A 9251-nucleotide genomic window follows, 5' to 3' on the forward strand; every position below is an offset into this window, starting at 1 on the left:
GTGTGGTCTGCAAGACCCAGGGGCACACAGATCACAACTAGTACAACCCAAATCCATCAGTGAATCCTTCACGTTGTCAAGCTAATGGCTTTGTCTATGTGCTTCAGGCAGCTTGGTTTGGATCTCTGCCACAGGACTTTCCCATCTTAGTTTATATTATCATTTGCTAGTTACATGGGCATCTTCCTTCTTGGACTGTAAGCTCCTTAAGGGCAGTAACAGTGTTTGTCATCTTTGTATCCCCCTCAGTATCCAGCACAGCTTTGTGCAGGACCGACCTATAACAAGCATGCACTGAATTAAACTAATTTGCAATATGACCTAAAGGGAGATTCCATTTACCCAAGGTCTCACTTATAGTGATTCATGTAGGTGGACAATAAGCAGTCCAGCAAAACTTGGCACTATATAGAAACCATGAAAAGCATCCAGCTACCTATTCATGTTTTCTCTTCTGCTGCCTGTCTCACATCTTAGATGACTGCAGTGCCAAAGCTCTGATGGAGTGCCCTTGCCATTAGCCTATGGCCATCTGTCATGCCAGGCTGTGAATTGCAGCAGGTTGAGGGATCCAGGCAAGGAGCCAGAATCAGGAAACCGGGATACAGACAAAACATGAGGGTCACATCAGTAACAGGGTTGGTCAAAAGTCATTAAACAAATAAAAGTCAAAAGGACACTGACAGCAGAGGACAGAGAATGATAAAGGATCCAACAATGAGCAAATGGGAAATCAGCTGAAGTTGAAGCTCAGCCCAAAGTAGAGGGTTATTAAACCCAAATGATGAGGTTGCACATACAGATGCAGAGATAAACTGACAGGACTGAAAGAAGGTACTTGTCATATAACTTTAAATAAGAGTCCCGTGATCAAACCTATCAGGGCATTTTGAATATTCTTTAATAAATCTTGTAATATCTTACAGGAAACACAGCTATATTGCATGGCATTAATGTCTGATAAAACAGTAATTTATTAAATTTAAACAATTTAAATAGACCACAATTTTTGCTAACCTAGTTTGGATTTTCTTCTGTTTTGTAACACATCGGGAACTTCAAAAGCTTTAAGAGAGACTTGACTTAAGGGGTACTTGAGAGGGTCCATTCTATACTTTGCCTTCATCATGCTGACAAACAGGAATTCAAGCAAACAAGAATTCAACCATCCCCTAGCTCACCAAGACTCCACCTGATCCTTACCCTGGTTTTCAAGGCCCTCCACGACCTGGCTTCAGTCTATTTTTCCAACTTTAACTCCTACTATTGGTAAAAAATAAGGCTATCCCTCCCAACTGCCCTTCTCCAATGGCAGAAGTAGGGAAGAGGCCAGGAGTCCCATGAGCTCTGGATAAGTCTGAGCCTTCCCCCCAGCCTCCCCCTCACCATTGGCAGGAATAAAGGAGGAGACTTTGTCCCTGCATGATCTTGGCAAGACCTCCACCCTTCCTCCCCTGCCACACTCACAGCCTTGCCACCACCATCTGCCTCGCAACCTTTGAGGGCAATCTCACCTTGCCCTGTATCACTGGGTACATTATGTGAGAGAGGCCGGTTCAGATCTCCAGGTCTAGACATACCCCTGAAATTATATCTTCCCCCATCATCCTGTCCCTCATTTTCCCTGATTCTTCTCTACCACATGTGATATGAGACGTATTTTTCTTCTTGTATGGTTGTCTATATTCCTTTACTTGAATACAGCCTCTATGAGGACAGGAATCTGTGTCTGTCTGGTTTCCTGAAATATCCTTTCTGCCAAGAACAGAGCCGGGGACGTAATAGGCACACAAAAAAGATTTATCTAATGAACAAGTGAAAATAATCTATTTGGAGAGTCTTCTGTACATCTTGGATATAAGCAAATACACTGTTCCACCACTCTGTCCAAAGAGTTCCCAATGCTCCAGCTGGGGGCCCGCCCTCGCTCCTGTCTGCCTCTGTAAATCCTATCTGTCAAGACCCATCTGTAATCCCTCCTCTGCTGACAAGCTTTCTCAGCCTGCTCCAGCCTGCAGGTATGCTGTCCTCCTGGAACTGCCACAGTACTTACTGTCATTTAACTATTAATCATCGTCCTGCCTGCGCCAGCTCCGCATAGTTATGTAGAGCCACTGTTTATACCTTCTGCAGCTATTTAACTCATCACTTCTAATTTGTCTTCTAAACTATATTGTAAAGTGATAAGGGCAGGAATCTTAATTTTATCCTTCCTTACTTGCCTTGCAAAGCCTTCCACGGAATAAGAGTTCAGCAGATTATTGTTGAATAAATTATTGAAATTATTTAAAACAGGGTCTTGAAGGAGGAATGAGTACAATTTTCAGTTTTCTGTTCTAAAGGGTGGGACTGGAGTTTCTTTTTGTTGTTGTTAACCCTTTAGTAAAAATAGAATAATAGATGTGAAAATATTTTAGGAAGTGTGCATTAGTTAGGAACAGCAGAACCAGTGTGTAAGTAGCATGGGACAGATTTAATGATGTGGACTGTGTCTATCCAACATTGACTTACTCTTCCTGCTGACAGACTCTGACTATGTTCAAGTGTCTATGCTCCTCTGCACAGTTATGTGCTTTAGGGGAAGTTATACAAGCCTCATCCCAAAGGATTGGGTTCTGAATGCTCTAAGCCAACTAAAGGGGTCCCACTCTCTTTGCCATTAGTGGCTTTAATCATTTGATGCAATTCTGGGCATTTGATGCAACCCAAAGCAATGAAATGTGAGACAGTCCACTGGGGGACTTCTGGGGAAGATTCCTTGAACTTCAGAAAAAATATGACCTCTGGACATTGTTCTATCTGGGTATCATGTTTGATGCTGTCACAGCTATCTTGTGACCAAGAGTGAGGGCAGCTCAAAGACAAAACCAATACACAGAAAAATAGAGGAAAGAGAGGGAGAGCCTAGGTCTTTGATGATGCTGTCGATCAGCTGAATTAACTACCCTAAGAGCCACTCTTCTTGTAGACTTTTATCAATGAAATAATAAATTTCTATATTTTAAGTTGATTGGAGGCAACTTTCTGTGATTTGCAGCTATAAGCATTCAGTATGATGCACTGATTTAAATGTTTGCTCAAAAGGAACGAGAAACAAAGACCTGTAGGTGAATGTTGATAGCAGCCTTAATAATAACAAAAACTTGAAAACAACCCAAATGTCCATCAACTGGTACACAGTTAAGAAGATTACAGTATATCCATTCAGTGGAATACTACTCAGTAGTAAAAAGGAAGAAACTCCTGATATAGCCAACAATATGGATAAATCTCAAAAGCAGTATACTGAGTAAAAGAAGCACCCACAGAAGATTATATATTGTATGACTCAATTTATCTGATATTCTAGAAAAGGAAAAACGATAGTGTGATAGTTAATTTTATACATCACCGTGGCTAGGCCACGGTATCCGGTTTTAGGTACCAATATCACTCTAGATGCTGCTGTGAAGGTATATACATTTTTTTATTGTAGTAAAATACATGTAACATGAAGTTTACTATTTTAAACATTTTTAAGTGTACAGTTCAGTAGTGTTAAGTATATTCACATTGTTGTGCAACCAATCTCCAGAACTCTTTTCATCTTGAAAAACTGAAACTCTATATCCAGTAAATAATAACTCCCCTCTCCACTCTGTCCCCAGCCCCTGGCAAACACACTTTTATTTTGTCTTTATGAATTTGCTCCTCTAGGTACCTCATAGAAGTTAAATCATATAGCATTTGTCTTTTTGTGACTGGCTTTTTTCACTTAGCAGATGTTCAAGGTCTATCCATGTCGTAGCATCTGTCAGCATTTCCTTTTTAAGGTTGAATCATATTCCATCATATGTAAATAAATACCACATTTTGTTTATCCATTCATCTGCTGATAGACACTTGCATTGCTTCCACCTTTTTGGATGTTGTGAATAGTGATGCTACTAAATGATGCTATCAAGTGTACAAATATCTCTTCAAGATACTGCTTTCAGTTATTCTGGGTATATGCTTAGAAATGGAATTGCTGAATCTTATGGTGTGAGGTATTTTTTAGATGTGATTAACATTTAAATCAGTTGACTTTGATTAAAGCAGATAATCCTCCATATTGTGGGTGGGCCTCATCCAATCAGTTGAAGGCCTTAAAAGAAGACCTCTCCTGAGGTCCCCAGGAGAGTAAGGAATTCTGTTTTCAGAATGCCTTCAGATATGAGCTGCAACATCAACTCTAGGTCTCCAGTCTTTGGTTTGCCCCACAGACTTTAGACCTGCCAACCCCACAATCCCATGAGCCAATTCCTTAAAATAAATGTCTCTAGATAGATAGAGACAGAGAGAGATAGGCAGATGTAGATACATCCCTTTGGTTCTGTTTCTCTGGAGAACCCTAACTAATGATGTAGGGACAGGAAACAAATTAGTAGTTGTCAGTGGCCAGAATTGGGTGAAAACAGATTGACTGCAAAAGAGCACAAGAGAACTTTTTGGTATGAGGGGAATAATCAATGTCTACACTGTTGAATGCAGTAGCCACTAGACACATGAGGCTACTAGCATCTGAGTGTGAGTAGTCTGAATTGAGATGTGCTGTAGGTATAAAAGACACATCAGATTTCAGAAACTTTGTATGAAAAAATAATGTAAGTTATGTCAATAATTTTTATATTGATTACACACTGAAGTGTGATATACTTTTATGTATATAGTTAAACAAAATATATTATTAAAATAAATTTTACCTGTTTCTTCTTACTTTTTTAATGTGGCTACTAGGAATGTAAAGTTACATATATAGTTTATGTTATGTTTCTACTGGACAATGTTGTTCTGTATCTTGATTGTGATATTGGGTACATGAATGCTTACACTGACAAAATTCTTTGAACTGTACACTATAAAGGGTGAATTTTATTGAATGTAAATTATACCTTAATAAACTTAATTTTAAAATATGGGCTAAGAAAAATAGAAACAACTTTATCATACAAAAATATTACAATATTCATATCATGCTCATCCCCACTGTTCTATCTTTGCTTGTGTTGTTTTCCAGTATCTAGAAATTAAATCTTATTCATTTTCTAAGAACTGGCTAAGTCAATCTCATGCATCAACCCCATTCTATCTCTTGCCTGCCTCTCTGATCTGCCTTCTCTGAATCCTTGCTGCACAGAAGGTTGCAGTGTAACTCCTTCTTCATGACATGGAATTTGAGCTTGCCAAGAGAGAAGGACTTAGAGGCAGGAATTGTGTTCAAAGGCTGACGGAGTTCAAAACCTTAGATCCAGCTGGGCTAGTTTTAAAGACCAAGGCTAACAGCCAATTGCTATAGCTCAGCATCAGAATGTTTTCCAGGTGTTTTTGTGTATGCCAAGTGTGGCCTTCTAGCTGGAACAAGTTACCTAAAGCCAGGAACTATGTCTTATCCTTCTTGAGCAACCTCTGGGACACCCAAGGTCCTTGAGCTTGAGGTATAAGATTACTGGGTCTGATACCAACAGCATCCTTGCCTTAAATGAAACCTGACTCTCCCAGGACGCCATATCCCCTGTGACCTCCTGAAGGGGTACCTGTTTATTCTCTCACACCTCATGTACCTCAGGATCTGCAGACGTGGTTGGTGTCTGTCTTATTCCTCATTGCTACTTCCAAACCACACTCTCTCACTTTCCTGGAAAAAAGAGAAAAAGCCATGTTCTTTTGAAGAACATGAGTTTCTACTGTTCAATCCTCTTCCTTTTCTCCTGATCAGATCTAAGAACTGCACTGCACACCCCCTCATTGTCAACATCTTTTGCACCTGGTTCACATCTTACTCTCCACTCCAAGTCCTGCCATCGGTGATCCAAGTGGACAGCCCAGCCAGCCCAAAAACTGACTGGTGGTTCAAATTCAGCAGATAAACTTGGGCAACATGGAAAGAGTGAATTAGACTCCTCTTCTTCCTGGTCCCTAATTCCATCCTCCCCCTTCAGCAGCCTGTAATAATCTGGGGAACCCACTGGAGGATGAGAAAAACTCATGCAAGAATAGAATGTAGGGAACATTAAAAGATATGAAGTTCCCAAGAAGCCTTCAGGGGGATGATTTGTTCTAAGAATGTTTATGATTCCTTTTATAATTTAAACATTGATTATCCAATTAATACATGTCAGTGTGAGAATATTAAATAATTATAGGCGAAGAGAACAAAAATCAAAGTGGCCCATAATTTTACCAACCAAAGAAAACGTCTATTAACATTTTAAAGAATATTTCTGCCCAAACTTCCCTAAGCACGCAAATTTTTCCTTTTAATAAAATGCCAAGTTAGTAAATATACTTCATAACCTGCTTTTTACATCTGAAATAATATGAATATATCTTTCTAAATATAAATATATTTTACACTTTCACTTTTAATTTTGTACCATAATTTATTTAATTCACAATTGTTGGTCATTTAGCTCACCTACAGTTTTTTGTTATTATAAAGTGAATAAAATGATCATCTTTGTAGCTAGATCTTTGTGCACATTTTTAAAAAGATTTATTTATTTATTTGAGAGAGAAAGAGAGAGCAGGGGAGAGGAAGAGGGAAAGAATCTCAAGCAGACTCCCCACTGAGTTCAGAGCTCCACAAGGGGCTCAATCTCATAACCCTAGGATTATGACCTGAGCCAAAATCAAGAGCCACTCAGGCACTCCCTTTGTACACATTCTTAATTTCCTCAGGATAAATTCCTAAAAGTAGAATTTCTGGGTTAAAGTATTTTTAATTTAAATATATGTTAATATCTAAGCATATTTTAGATTTTAGATAATCTAAAATCTGTGAATAACCACCTCTTTTTACATGTTCTTAGACTATTATTTGACAGAATTCCCTTTCTAAGTGACATCAACAAGTAACCAAGCTTCAATCAGTATTAGTATAACTTTTGTTTATGTATTCATTCTTAAAATTCTTAAAATTGCTAGCCTTTCTCACATTCATTTGACAAACATTTATTTAGGTACTACTAGGTGCCAGGCACTGTGCCAGATGCTAGGGATAGAAAGTGAGTAAGACATGGAGTAATGATCCCAGAGTGACTCAGTATACTTTTCATGGGACTATAAAGGAAGCTGAGTCTCAACTGGCCTACACTGGTCAATAAAAGCTTCGTACTGTCAGGTATGATATCTAAATGATGTTTTCAGGAAAATCATCAAATGGCCCAGGTAGCCCAGGTGGTCCAGAAAAGGAAGAATATCCCAGGCAAAGACAAAAAATACTTGCAAAAGGATAGAAGCATCAATGAATAGGTCATTTTGTGTGACTGGACCATACACAACTAGAAAGCTGGTAAACACTAAAAATACTTGTTGGTAGTGAGGAAATTCTGTGTGAAGACTGTATTACTGGATCACTAACATCACTAATTAATTATTGTTCTCTATTTTTCATTAACCTTTTGCAGTCCTATTAATTCTGAATAAACTCATTCGGTTAGATTTTTCTGTTTGTGCCAAGGAATTAATGTTTGCCCTAGTCAAAAGAAAGTCCCTTCCCACTATCTCTGTGTTTTGGGTAAACTCTATACAACGGCACAAATGGTTAAAGTCCAGACCCCACAAGCCCCAAGGAAATGCAATTTTCAACCCCAGGAGACATCCTTTTTGACCAACATACTTGATCTATTTTTCAGATATTATATACTCTTCCACAATAAGTAGGAGGAAAAAAATTATCTTTCAGTTCTGCATATACTCAGAACACATCCATACAGGATAATTTTTTCTTACTAAATAATGTCTACAGTACCTTACTATACCAAAGAAGACAATGTTTCCCTATATTCCAAATGTAGCCGAAAAAGTAAGTTTTCCATTTTTTTGTACAGCTTTAGTGTACTCAAAGCACTTTCACATATTGCTCATTTGAGCTTCAAAATAACCTTGGAAAGTCTTGAACCTCAAAACGACCTTGAAATATATCCATAGTTTTGCAGAGAAGGAAACCAAAGATGACAGTACATAACTTACCCAAATTCACACAATTGTTATAACTAAAACATGCTGCTCAATAGTCAAGTTTGGCCATCATTTGGTCTAGAAAATTTCTAAAACGTCTCAATAAAAGATTGGACTAATTGTGCTTCCTTGGGCTTCCCATTGCCCTCATGCATGTCTATCAAGCACCCATTTTACCAGTGCTTCTCAAATTTTAATGTGCATGCAAATCACCTGAGAATCTTGTTGAAATGTAGATGATGATTCCATTGATCTGGGGTAGGGCCTGAGATTCTGCATTTCTAACAAGCTCCTGAGTGATGCTGATATTGCTGGTCTAAGGCATTCTAGTGGATCATCACAGCCCAGTGGGTTTTTTTCTTAATTCTCCTGCACTCCACTGTAAGCTTCATAAGGCCATGAACTATGCATTGTTAATCACAGCATTCCCAGCATTTAGTTCAAGATTTGACAGGCTATAAAAGTCTCTGTAAATATGAATGAATTAATGAATAAGCGAATAAATGAATAAATGAAATCCATGTTTTTAGCCTAGAGATGTTTCTACTATCTCATGCTGTCTCAAAAACATGGGCCAGGACCACCTTTCCCTTTTAACTACCGCATTGTATTAAAGCATATAAACTCCAGCTTCCTTAAGAAAACACACACAAAACAACCTAAACACACTGAAGAATTGTTTTTCTTCCTCCCCTAAGTATACTTGAGTGTTCCCACTTGGGGTAGGAAAGGGAATATAAGCAGTGCTCTCCTCTACTCATTCAGAATCCAAGCTCACAGAGACTATACCAACTGCAGCAGGCAGCGTTCAAGGTCACCTTCAGAATCAAGATCTAACTGGCAGGTGAGGCCTAGAAATAACCCATCACATCTGCCTCTATTCTAAGAGAATCTGGAAAATACTACCTTTGGTTGGGTAGTCACTCTCTAGGAACAATATACTGGAGAAGAGAGCAAGAATCTTAGGTGGGCACAGCCCACTCCACTCCTATACAAGCCCCCTTGACTACCCACTGGTCTTTAAAGGCATGCCATACGTTCCCAGATTGTATGGCCTAATCCATGATTTTCCCTTTCCTGGATTTCCTGTACCCGAAACAAGCTCCATGTTTATCTTTCAGTTGCACATCTCAAGACTTTTTATGCATTTTTTTCAGATCTCCCAAACAAATATGTTCTCTCCCTTTTTTGAATCTTTCTAATGCTTTATACTTTTCAAATAATCTCTAACACATTCTACCAAGCATTTCAGTCATGGGTGTACTTAAAAG

Source organism: Zalophus californianus, chromosome 7, assembly GCF_009762305.2.
Source record: "Zalophus californianus isolate mZalCal1 chromosome 7, mZalCal1.pri.v2, whole genome shotgun sequence".
Lineage (NCBI taxonomy): Eukaryota > Metazoa > Chordata > Mammalia > Carnivora > Otariidae > Zalophus > Zalophus californianus.